Source organism: Bos javanicus, chromosome 10 (genome assembly GCF_032452875.1).
Source record: "Bos javanicus breed banteng chromosome 10, ARS-OSU_banteng_1.0, whole genome shotgun sequence".
Classification (NCBI taxonomy): Eukaryota; Metazoa; Chordata; class Mammalia; order Artiodactyla; family Bovidae; genus Bos; species Bos javanicus.
This window is the reverse complement of record NC_083877.1, coordinates 49324740-49337371: the sequence shown is the minus strand read 5'-3', so window position 1 is coordinate 49337371 and position 12632 is coordinate 49324740. Positions and strand designations below refer to the sequence as shown.

At 38.7% G+C, this 12632-nt stretch overlaps 1 long non-coding RNA gene across 1 annotated transcript; it reads right to left on the bottom strand.

The window, feature by feature from the left end:
- Positions 1 to 282: 282 nt before the first annotated feature.
- On the bottom strand, positions 283 to 11422 carry LOC133256214 (uncharacterized). Its single transcript, XR_009739133.1, has 3 exons — positions 5228 to 11422; positions 2501 to 2603; positions 283 to 1351 (listed from the first exon to the last, which is right to left on the bottom strand). It is a non-coding gene; the product is annotated as an uncharacterized LOC133256214 (long non-coding RNA).
- Between the last annotated feature and the right edge of the window lie 1210 nt (positions 11423 to 12632).

The window sequence follows — 12632 nt, the reverse complement described above, 5'->3', positions numbered from 1 at the left end:
TGGCATCTTAGTTCTTACCTCAGCACATTTTGCTGCATTTTTACGGTTTGGCAAGTAAGAGGATAAATATTTCAAATTCTCCCAGCCTCTATCATTCCTTCAAGCAGTATTTTCCACAGATGTTGCACAACATATATACAAGTATTTGGTGCCAAGTGTCTGGAATGATCTTAATTCTATAATAAAAAATGTATCTTTTAGTCATAAGAGTTTGCTCAAAACAGTATTCATCATAAAATAAAATGTTTAGTGAGTATAAAAACACATAGAGATAGCTACACCTTGAACATTTTCATCTTTATTAAATATCTACTAGATACTTTTTTGAGTGTTTTGACTATTTTTAAACTTTAAAGACCTTATGATTTGTGAGTTAAAAAGTCAATTAGACTAATAATACTAATTTTAAGTATTTATATTGTTATATATGTATATTTATATTTACATATGTGTGTAAGTGTATACATATATTGGAAGGATATACACCAAGCTGATACTGGCTAGCTCTTGGGAAAGAAGAAGATTGGTGTATATGTGTAAAGGAGAATGCTCACCTTTTATTTTATACACTTCTTTATATTACTTGATTTTTGTTAACAATGAATATATGTTACTTCTTTAATTGTAAACATGGTTTACATAGAAAAAATAAATATAGCTAGTGAAAAGAGGGCTTCCTTCTTTAAAGGAAGATTATGATTATGACATATTAAGATTATGACAGTCTGTGCCAGGCTTTGGGGAAAACTTCCATCTTCTTGATGGTATTTTTCAAATATATTTAAGAAAATACAATTAAAAAATAATAGAGTAAAAGTTATATCACAGCACCCTCTGTGAAAAACTCAATCTGTGAGAAAACTATCTAGTAAAATTTCATTTGATTTTGATTCTTCTGATCATAATTTATGATAATACAACCTATGCAGGGCCAACGCTTACACAGTTCATATACTATACAGAAATAAAAAGGTTTGCTATACAAACTGATATAATAAATAAGATATATTGTGGCATAAGGTTTGTGGAAGGGTAGATTAGACTTCTTTATTCAGATAACCTTTGTCTTACTTGTAGTATTTTATTTCAGGGCACCATAACTGCTTATGTATCAAGCTGTACCATCCGACTGGGAGCTCCCTATTCATCTTTGCAACTCCAGCACCTGACCCAGTGTGGGCACATGATAGGCTCGTCATCTTTCAAGGTCTGACTTTGCCGGACTCTTCTCTATTGCTGAGTCCTGTGCTAATCATCATCAACCTCAGGAGGAAGAGGTTCTGGTCCTAGTTCTGATCCTAATTGAGTTTACTTGAACAAATCATCCAGGATCTATGATTCTGTTTCTTACCTGGAAAACAAAATGAGGCACTTTGACTAGAAAATCTTCAAATTATCTTTTAACTCTAAAACTCAATCTTTAATATGCAAATATGACTGATTTAGGCACATTAAAGTATATAAGCACATGGATGTTACTAAACAGAAACAGGTCTTATCTATTCATTAAAACAGACCCAACAGGATTTCTAAATGGATATATTTTGAACAACAAAATTACATCTCTTTACAAGGAGATCAATAGATCATTTTTTATTGAATACAATTGGCCACCTTCTTTCTCTGCATTCCAAGTTATGTCCAGATTAGGAAGTGTACTCCTTGTGCAACTGAATATATTCATATAAAGTTGTTTTAATTCAGATCTTTGAGTCATGAGACCCCAGCATGTTTTTCATCCCTAAGTTATTCAAATGTATAGCTGTGACTGAGAAACATCAATTTAAAGTGAAATAAAGCTGTTGGGATATTATCAAAATAAAATGAACTAACAGGCAACTGTTGAATCTCTCTCATGTTGCAAAGGACTTTAGATTTTTAATAACCTGAACCTGTGATAACATACTTAGGTAACTAGATACGGGACATTATGCTGGGCATATTCAGATGCTATCAGCATTGATTAGGTTCAGAGTCCTCCCCATTTTGTAAGGGGACATTGGCAAAGAGCAAGCAGTATGAAGCTGGTTTTGCAACCTAAGAGGCCAAAGCTGGTGCAGGGATGCTATAGAAGGATGTTGGAAGCTAGGAGAGAACTAAGCTAGGCATCAAGGGAAGAGCTAAGGACATTATGATCTTTTAAAAATTTTAAAGGACAAAAAGCAAAGATGAAATCAAGGTTATGTAGCTGGAAAAACACAGAAGCAAACAGAAGGAGAGAAGGAGCCTGGCAGACGAGCTCCAGGTGAGCTGACGTGGCGTCTTGCCACACTTGCCTCTGTGGCCAACGGACAGTGATACCTGGTGGCCAGGCTTGGTTGATGTGAAGAGCAGACATAGACGCTGAATCATCTCTCCCACTGCTTCAACCAACAATGCAAAAAAAGAAGACAAAAAGGAGAGGAGAGGAAGAAGATGACGGTGGAGGAGAGCACTGTGAGGGAGGATACTGTGACACGGGGGAAAGGGCTGAGAGTCAGCACTCCTGACCTTGACATACCTGCCACCGCTCACCAGCTCCACCTGAGTCTCTGCACCCGGGGACTAGGCATTTTAGCCCAGATCTTCAGTGAGGCTCTCGCTAGCTCTTAAATTTGTAAGACCTAGTTAAAAACAGAGTTTAAAATTCTTTAAGACTCCATTAAAACAATCAGTGAAAGATTCATCATCTGACTTTATTACTCAAGCAGCAGGATTTTAGTTTGACTCCTTAACACTTTGGCAACTGGTTGTCCATGGGCCCTTGATAAGAATTCCTGATTGCTTTCTAACAGGGTGGATCTCAGGACTGTGTTAGAAGCAAAAGGCAAACAGATGGGTGGGCTGTTCTAAACAGCTCTGGTTGCACTTTTTTTCCTTTTCTTTTTTCAAATGAGAAGTTAGTCTTCCCCAAATCCCAATGCTCCACTCCCTAATTTGGAGATGAACCAGATGATTTCACTGGTCTTTCCCTTCTCTGGTTTCTGTGACTCATCAACTATAGCAACCAGGGTGGGGTTAAAATAAACAACGCTAATGCTCAGGTTATGCTGTAGCTCAAAAGGAAGGAATCTGAGAAAAACTGTTAAGATAGTCAAAGAATGAAAAAAAAATAGGACTCATAGTACTCCTAACTCATTCATCTTTCCCAGGAGGTCATCCTATATCCAGTGCCCCCATTTTTCTTCTTTAATTAACAACTACATGAATGTTTTGTTTATTGATGTGTATATTTTTCTATGAAAACTGGTAAAATGGTTAATGTAGTATAGAGAGAAGCCTACTTGATTTTGATCACTCACCTCCCCGAAAAAGCTCCAGAATCTATCTGACTATAGAAATCAAGGCAAATTCATTCCATTTAACCAACATGAAGTATCCACTATATGCCAGGTACTAACTAGGGCAAGATTGTATATAGCAGATGCATGACAGGAAAAAACACAGTAACTCCAATTTCAAGATCTGGTGGAGGTAAATGAATAATTGTAATTTCACAAATGTATCAGAAATGAAATCAAAGTGCTAGGGAAGCCCAGGAGCAGTTAACCTTAGAGAAAGGAATGAGATAGTCCCTCTTGACCAATGCATTCAAGGTTACTCATAGCTATTAATACTTGAAGTCATTGTGAAAGCATAAAAGAGGAAATGTAACACATACCAAAGTATTCCATATCCATGTGAAGGATCAAAGTAGAGAGACATAGCTGTTAATTCTTAAAAAAAATCATTCCATTACAAAAAAAGGTACAGAGGATTAGTCACTGGAGAAGGTGTGTCTACTTATTTAATGACACTATTGTGAAAACTGTGGAAATATTTTTGAAAATTTTTCACTTAAGTATTTCCCTCAGAGCCCAAGGCAAATCCTGGTCACTTGAGAGTTTTCAGGAACAACTTTGAGACAAGGCTCATGACTCAGAGAGTAAAGGGAGCAGAAGATACTGCCAACAGGGGTTAAAAATGCATGAAGGGGTGATCAGGTCCTCGTTGGATCACATTGTTCAATGGATGAGTAGTATCTTTTTTTTTTTCTAGTTTTAAGGAAATTGATTGTTGTGATATGAGGTCTGAAGTCAGTCCAATGAGGTTTTCAGAGTTTTTGAGATACTAAATATTCACAGTTATGTAATGCTATTTAAAAGTGGTTTCTTCCTTTTTTTTTTTTTTAGTGAAAATGTCCAAAAATATAGTGGACTGAAATGGAATCTTCAATAATGACATAAATGAGGATTGAGGTATTTATATACCAACAAAAATTCTCAAAAACCCAATACTCCCACGGGCAAGGGAATGGTCAGGTTTGCTGCTGTTTCCAATGAATGACATCAGCTACCTGTAAGTCTCCATCAAAATGAATTCAGTTAATACCGTTAATTTCTTTTCCCTTCCAGAGCCTGTGGTATTCATGTGGGCATTCCGGAGAGCTGCAGCAAACTTAAGACGGAAACCCAGACAGCTGAAGAGGAAAGGGATAAGGCACAGAGTTACTGGATAGAGATCAGCCCAGAGACCTCCACCAGTCAGGCCTTACAAAGGATGACTACTCGCCTGGAGCTGCAATTATTCATCCTTCATAAACAGAGATCGCTTCTCAGAATTGTTAACATTGCTTCTGTTAGTCTTTAAACAAAGCGGTCTGTTTATAAGTTAGGAACATTAAAAAAAAAAGTCATCCACCTTGTATTGTTTAAAAAAAAAAAAAAAAAGAAGTCTGCACACACTCGATACCAAACTGAAAAGGAATGGAGAGGAGATGGAGGCATAGCCTGAGACCCACATGGGTTTTTAACTGGCTAAGTTCAATTTTCTCTTTCAAGGCTGTAGTAGCCATTTTAAATATTTAAACATTAACATAAATACCACACAAACATCAAAGCGTTCTGGGGAGGAGGTCATGCCATTATTTACCCAAATGCTCAAGTCTCTGAGGGAGGGCACCTTGGGTTTCAGCTTGGGCTCAGGTGCTGGGCTCACTTTCTCTTTTTTTATTTTCTAGATGCCAGAGTCCAAGCATTAAAAGGTAAGGAGAGTCCAGCAAGATAAAAGTAACATTTAAAGAGTTAACCATTCTTTTTTAAGTGACCTTCTTGGGAGGATACCAACTTTTCCGCCCCCCAGATTTAGAATCCACTTCCAAATGATACAACTGGAATTTAATTCCCCAAAAGAACAACTTTTGCAAAGGAACCTTTATCCCATTTAGTATAGCTTTGAGCTCTAGAGGAAGGCGAGCCATCTGACTTACCCTGCATGAGGATCTGTAGTACTGATTACCACCAGTTCTGATATGTCCAACTCCAGTAGACTTAAGATCTGCATCGTCCATATCATTGGCTTGGCCACATCGTTACATATGTGGGGGCAGGCGTATCTGGTACCGCAGAAACAAAGGTGAACAGATTGCCAGTAAGACTGATCACTATAGCCTCAAGTTTAGGCTGAAAAAATAGCCTCCCTTGATTTCTCTGCCCTCAGATTGCCCTAGTTTCCATTCCGCCTCCCAATCTAACTGACATATTTCAGCCACAGTTTCCATTATAGAAGTTTAATCATGTGGCCCACCTCTACTGCCAGCCTCATTAAAAAGCTTTTGATTATTCCCCATCTCAAGACAAAGGCTTCTGTCTCTAAGAAGGCACGTGGGGCTTTTTATTGACAACTGCTCCCCACCACATTTTCTTAGGTATCTTTCGGTTCCTTCCCCATAAATACCCATGGCCAGGTCTTAGGCACCCTGGAAGGCCTGCCATTCCAACAAGCGGTGCATGTTTCTACCTCTGCAGCATGGATTTTACTGTCCCTCAGCCTGAAATTTCCCTTCCCATCTGACAAACTCCTTTCAAACTTCAGCTCAAACGATACCTCTCATTGATGTGATCTGACAATACTTCACATTTATACAGTGACTTACAGTTTAAAAATAACTTTTATATACATATATATATATATGTATTATTTATTGGAAGGCCACTAGAGCCTGTAGAAAATGATGGGAAGGCATCAAATTCTGGATTTCACAGATGAAAAGACACAGGCTCAAAAGGGGAGAGATACTGCCTTAGCAAATGGTACAACTGAGACTCATTCAGTGCTCTCTGCTTCCCACTCATCGCTTGCTTCTTCCAACAAACTCTGTACTGGTTACTTCTAAGATGCAGCCTCTCAAACCTCTCCAAGTTACAGCTGACAATTCCCCAACTGCTGGATGTGAATTAACTTTAGCAGGGGCTCCTGAGAGGTGGAAGGCTTGGCTGACAGCAAACTCAGCACTCCCTGATATGCAAAATGACATTTTGGCCTTAGGCACTTAGTAAGTTACACAGTCCTTGCTCCTTAGGAGTAAAAGTTTTCAGGCACTAGAGTGTAGCATTAAAAAAAAGCCAAACTGAATTACGAACTGACCTACCACTTTATTAGCTTCCCAACATGCATACATATAGAGACATTCAAGCCTGATGCACTGTGATTTCAGTCTCCCTTATCCTCTTCCTGAACTCAAAAGAACTCATTGTGCAAGTCTATGAGGTTGCATGTTGGAATTGGACAGAGATTACTTCCCGCTGCCCACTGTGGCACTCGGGAAATTATAATTTGCATCACTTTTGGTGGGGCAGAGAGCAGATATACTTGGGAAATACATTCAATTATTTATTTTTCACATTAGTAAAACACTTTGCATATTGTTGGAACCCAAGACTAGTTAAAAATAAAAAACAAACTCCATAAAATACATTCCATTTCTTATTTGTATAGAAATTGTTTACTTTCTCATTCAATTAAACAAAGATTGTAATCACTTTATTTTGGACTCATTTCTCACTTTCAGTTGAAAACTTCAGGAGTAAATTTAAATATTGTCTCATGGAAGATTATGCAGTCAGTTAAGACTGTTCCTGGACACAACATGCTATTTATTCGGAGTCTCATCTAACAGGTTAAAATTTAAAAAAAACCTTACAGTTTAGTGTCTGCAGTCTAAGTTCGGTAGAAGTTTGTTGAAAAGCCAGTTTGCAGAGTGGGGAGGAATTGAGTTTACTTGACATTGGAGAACATCCCTGGAGCTGGAGTGGCTTCCAGAGTTGTGTGAAAGAGTAGGTTTCTTTTCAGCATGCCAGTGACTTGTACATGGGTGGACATGGGTATCTCTTTGATAAGCTTTATTTTTTTTTTTTCTGTCACAGAAAGAATCACAGGTTACATATTCATGGCCAAACAAGTTTTGGGTGCTAGAAAGAATGTTTTTAAGAGGTTTTAAACACTGTATCTTCCAACTATTAAATCTAACCTGAATTTGAACTTACCTTGTCGCTCTTAAATGAGATATAGTAACATTAAATGAGTTAGTATTATAAAACTGTATCCAAAACACAGAACTTCAGTGTTTTTTGAGAGGTAGGTGACTGGTATGGCCTTTATTAAACATGAATTTTTATTAAAATTTTTTTTTCTTTTTTTTGGGGGGGTGGATAGGGGTGGGCTTCATGGGATCTTAGTTCCACAACCAGATATCGAACTCTGGCTCTCAGCAGTGAAAGTGTAGAGTTCTAACCACTGGTCTGACAGGGAATTCCCTAAATACAAGTTTTTAAACTTCTTTTCTTGTGCAGGGTTCATAGCTGCCCATAGACTTGCCCTTGTGAGTAAGGGATCTAAGACTGAGTTACAGACAATTTAGCTACATGCTGGAATATGGGGAGGGTCTTATCAGCACAATTTAATAGGTGTTGATGGTGTATCTGGAGGCTGGCTAGTCCTGAGTTTGGTCTTGGGTTAGACATACATGTATAGAAACGTAATTGTTGCCTCCAAGGAGCATCTGTTTACAAAATACTTGAAAGAGAATAATGGAGGTAAACAGTTGAAATTCAAAATTGTGGTATTATAATAGGCAGAGTAGGAATTTAAAGCAGAAAAATTTTGTTTTTAGGGTGTTCAATTGTAAGGAATTTTCATGTCTGGGACTCTAAAAACATGAGCCCCTAATTCTCTTACCCTTGCCGTTTCATTTAGGCACTTCTATTGCCTGATTGATTATTAAATCTAATTAGCCTTTTCCCCTCAGTCGTCATCCTTTTTGACTTTCCTATAATATCTGACACTGGAACAATACATTTTTAATAAACTATCTCTAAAATAATCTCAAATTTATAAAGAAGCTGTAGAAATAGTACATACAGCTCCTGTACACCTTTCACCAAGACTCCCTGTTAACCTTTCTCTGCCCAAGTCCCTCCAATTTGAGGCTAAGTTGTAGACATGATGTCTCATTACCATATTATACTTCAGTGTCTATTTCCTAAGTACAGGGCATGCTCTGACATAACCACATCGAAGGAAATGAACAAAGATGCATTCAGTTTAGTTCAGTTCAGTTCAGTTGCTCAGTCGTGTCCAACTCTTTGCGACTCCATGAATCGCAGCACGCCAGGCCTCCCTGTCCATCACCAACTCCTGGAGTTCACTCAGACTCACGTCCATCGAGTCAGTGATGCCATCCAGCCATCTCATCCTCTGTACTACCATGTAATCTACAAACTCCATTCAAATTTTGCCAACTGTTCTAATAATGTCCTTCACTGGACTATACAAACCAGGATTATGAGTCCCATTCAGTCAGTCTTTAAGTAGAACAGTCCTCCAGTGTTTCTCTTTCACGATCATGACATTTTTTAAGATTACTGACCAATTACTTTACAGACTATGCCTTTGGGTTTCCCTGGTATTTCCTTATAATTTATTTGGCAAGAACATATCACAAAAATGATGTGTTTTAGGTGCACACCTAGAAACATACATTGCTGATTTGTCTCATTACTGGTGATATCAACTTTAAGCACTTGGTTTAAAGTTTCTGCAAGGTTTAAGCATTAAGTAAACTAATAAGCATGTTATGCTTATTATTAATATCTGAGTGTGAGATTCTTTATGATTACTCAAATATTCTCATCTGCTATCAAGTTTTCACCCATTGCATTTAGCATTCTTTGATGGTTTTTAGCTTATTGTAATGGTTGCAAATTCGTGAGCTAATTCCATCATTCTCTCTAGTATATTGATATTCTACTACAGAATATTCCCTTTTGCCCCATTTTTAATTCATTCATATAAGTATGAACTTGTAGACTACTATTTTACTCAAAGGATTTCAATCTGTTACTATCATTAATTCCTGCTCAAATGTCACCAGACCTGGGAACTCCTTTAAGCTAGCTCCTGTATTCTCTTGACATGGAACCATCATTCTGTGAGCACATCTACACTTGCTAGTACAAGCTGATGCTCCAGGTTCATCTTCTTCTTTTTTTAATAATTTATTTTTGGCTGTGTTGTCTTCATTGCTGCACGGGGTTTCTCTAGTTGTGGCGAGCGGGAGCTACTCTCTAGCTGCAGTACACAGGCTTCTCTCATGGAGCAGGGGCTCTAGGGTGTCTGGACTTCAGTAGTTGCGGCACATGGGCTCTGCAGTTTCAGTTCTTGGGCTATAGCGCACAGGCTCAACAGTGGTGGTGCAGTATGTAGAATCTCCTGTATTGATAGGCAGGCTCCTCAACTACTCAACCACCAGGGAAGCCCTCCAGGTTCATCTTATAGTTTCCCTTCCCCATTCTCAGAACTAGTAATTTCTCCAAGGAGCATCAGTTTTAGTGATGAATGGGACTTAGAAACCAAGGTCTGGATACCGGTGCTAGGTATGTTCATTACTACCAGAGGGCTGTTGCTTCCAGAGCCTATCAGCAGAATTAGGCAGTATGGATGCATATGTACACAAACACACATCTATTTCACCATCTCTCTATTAAGTACCATGAATTCATTTCCAATTCCAAATCAATACCACAGGGTTTATTCTTGCTTTCCTCTTTCCCATTATTCTTGGTGTATTTGCTTGCTCAGTTAATTTGGTATATAACTAAACTCCCAGCCACTTGACCCAAAAAAAGGGGGAAGTGGAGGAAAGAAAAGAAAAAAGGCCACCTTGGTTCCAGACATGTCCCAGTTTCTTAGTATGTCAGCCCAAAGGTGGGCCCCTAACTTTCCTGTTTCTCTCTCCTAAGTTGCAGACCCACATCTTCAGTCTATAGGTTCTGAAGGATATCACCTGAATCATAATGCCGACATTTGGTTGAAAACATATCTAGTTGTCTTTTCACCCCATCTATATTCTCCCTCTAATATTTTCATAATATAAAATAATATGAAGTCTTTTTCCTTTCTGAATAAACCATTATATTATAACTCTTACAAATGATGTCATTTTGCTTAAAAAGCCTTCAATATCTCTTTACTTTATAAATTTATTATTTTGGCCATGCTGCACAGCTTGTGGGATCTTAGTACCGCCCCTAGCAGTGAAGGTGCAGAGTTCTAACCACTGGACTGCCAGGGAATTCCCTCTTCACTGCCTTTAGAATCAAACCAAACTATCTGGGAACAATAGTCAATCCCTTCCACTACCAAGCTTTAACTTAACTTCATCCTCCATTTATCATCCTTTGTTGTTGTTCAGCTGCTAAGTTGTGTCCAACTCTGTCACCCCATGGACTGCAACATACCAGGTTTCCCTGTCCTTCATTATCTCCCAGTTTGCCCAAATTCATATCCATTGAGTCAGTGAGGCTATCTCATCATCTAATCCTCTGCTGCCCTCTTCTTGTTTTGTCTTCAATCTTACCCAGCATCAGGGCCTTTTCCAATGAGTCGGCTCTACGTGAGGTGGCTAAAGTGTTGGAGCTTCAGCATCAGTCCTTCCAATAAATATTATTTAGGGTTGATTTCCTTTAGGATTAACTGGTTTGATCTCTGCTGTCCAAGGGACCCTCAAGAATCTTCTCCAACATCACAATTTCAAAGCATCAATTCTTTGGCTTTCAGCCTTTTTTATGGTCCAACTCTCACATCCATATATGACTACTGGAAAAACCATAGCTTTGACTATGCTGCTGCTGCTAAGTCACTTCGGTTGTGTCCGACTCTGTGCGATACCATAGACGGAAGCCCACAGACAGAAGCCCACCAGGCTACCATCCCCAGGATTCTCCAGGCAAGAACACTGGAGTGGGTTGCCACTTCCCTCTCCAATGCATGAAAGAGAAAAGTGAAAGTGAAGTTGCTCAGTCATGTCCGACTCTTAGCGACCCCATGGACTGCAGCCTACCAGGCTGCTCCATCCATGGGATTTTCCAGGCAAGAGTACTGGAGTGGGGTGCCATTGCCTTCTCCACTATAGGGACCTTTATCATCCTTTACCCTCACGCTTATTAAATAAGCATCTTAGCTACTTCCTAAAATCAGTTCTTTTCATAAAAATTTCTCTCACGCTCTAATGCTTTGCTTCCTCTTTATCCACATTAGTATTTTATTTGTTTTTCAAACATAGCTTAAAGGTCATTCCTACCATGAGTTTGCCTTACTTCTAATTATCCCCTTATTCCTGTCACTATTGTGCTACTTGAATATCCTTCTCCGTGTTATAGCTAATCGTGTATACTTATCTCCCCAACTAGATTAGGAAATTCCCTTAAGGCAGAAACCAGTATTATCTTTAAATTTCAAGAGACTGGTATAGTATACCCAAATGATGGTCAAATCTGCACTATCAATTAAAGAGAGGACAAAGTTTTGACAGGTGTTAATAAATGCAAGAAGATATAGCTTTACATGGTAAAAACATGCAGGTAGGGACAAGAAAGGCTAATCTGTGTGTTGGTAAAGCCGGGATGGAGCAGATGTTGCCTTAATGCAGGGTTTGGGAGAGATCTGAGACCCGTGGCAATGGTGTGGCACTGCCATACTGGAGTGTGCTTCTTGAAGTTAACATGCACACACTCTCCTGTGCTGTATACTTTTGAGTAAGCAAAACCTGGGATAGGGAATATGAAAAGATTAACTTTTCCCCTCTAAGAAATGCATTTTCAAGAAAGGGGAAGGAGTGATTCAACTCACTAACCACAGAGTCTTTAGGTGTCTTCACTTTCAAAACATCAATTAAGTCACACTCATATTCCCTCTTCCCAACCCCAGCTCCTCAGAGGATTGACAAGGTTATACCACGCATGTACAACAATAAAAACCAACCCTTCGTAGGTCCTTGCTTGATCACTTCTAGCAGTAGCTCATATATAGAAAGCAAACATATATGCCAAGGTAACTGAATCTTCCTATTTGTTGAGATAACCTGGAGACTCATCCTAGAAATATGTCTGGGCCTCGACACTTTGAGTAAGCTTTGCTCAGCAGATCACCCTCAATCTCCAGATAGATGTGTATGTGTCTGTCCTTATGTACTCTGATAAGAAGTCTGCACACTAGCCAAGGGAACACGACAGTGGAAGTGGAAGGATCAATGAAATGCATAGCCTTTATTTCTACACCTCAATGATAAGCTCAATAAATCCTGACATAAAATATTCTAAGGCTTGATTAAAAAGTACCTGCATATATCTATAAACATGAAAAACTGTCTTAGTATCTCTACCTGCATGTACATCAAGAACTTCAACTTGGGAGCAAAATATTAAAAAGTGTTCCCTCTCTACCCTAAACATGTGCCTCCTTCTGATGTCTTTAAAATGTGCATGGTATCTAAACAGAGAATCCAAAAGAAATGAAAAGAAATAGGTTAACCTCCTTTGTAGTTGAAAAAGTAGATC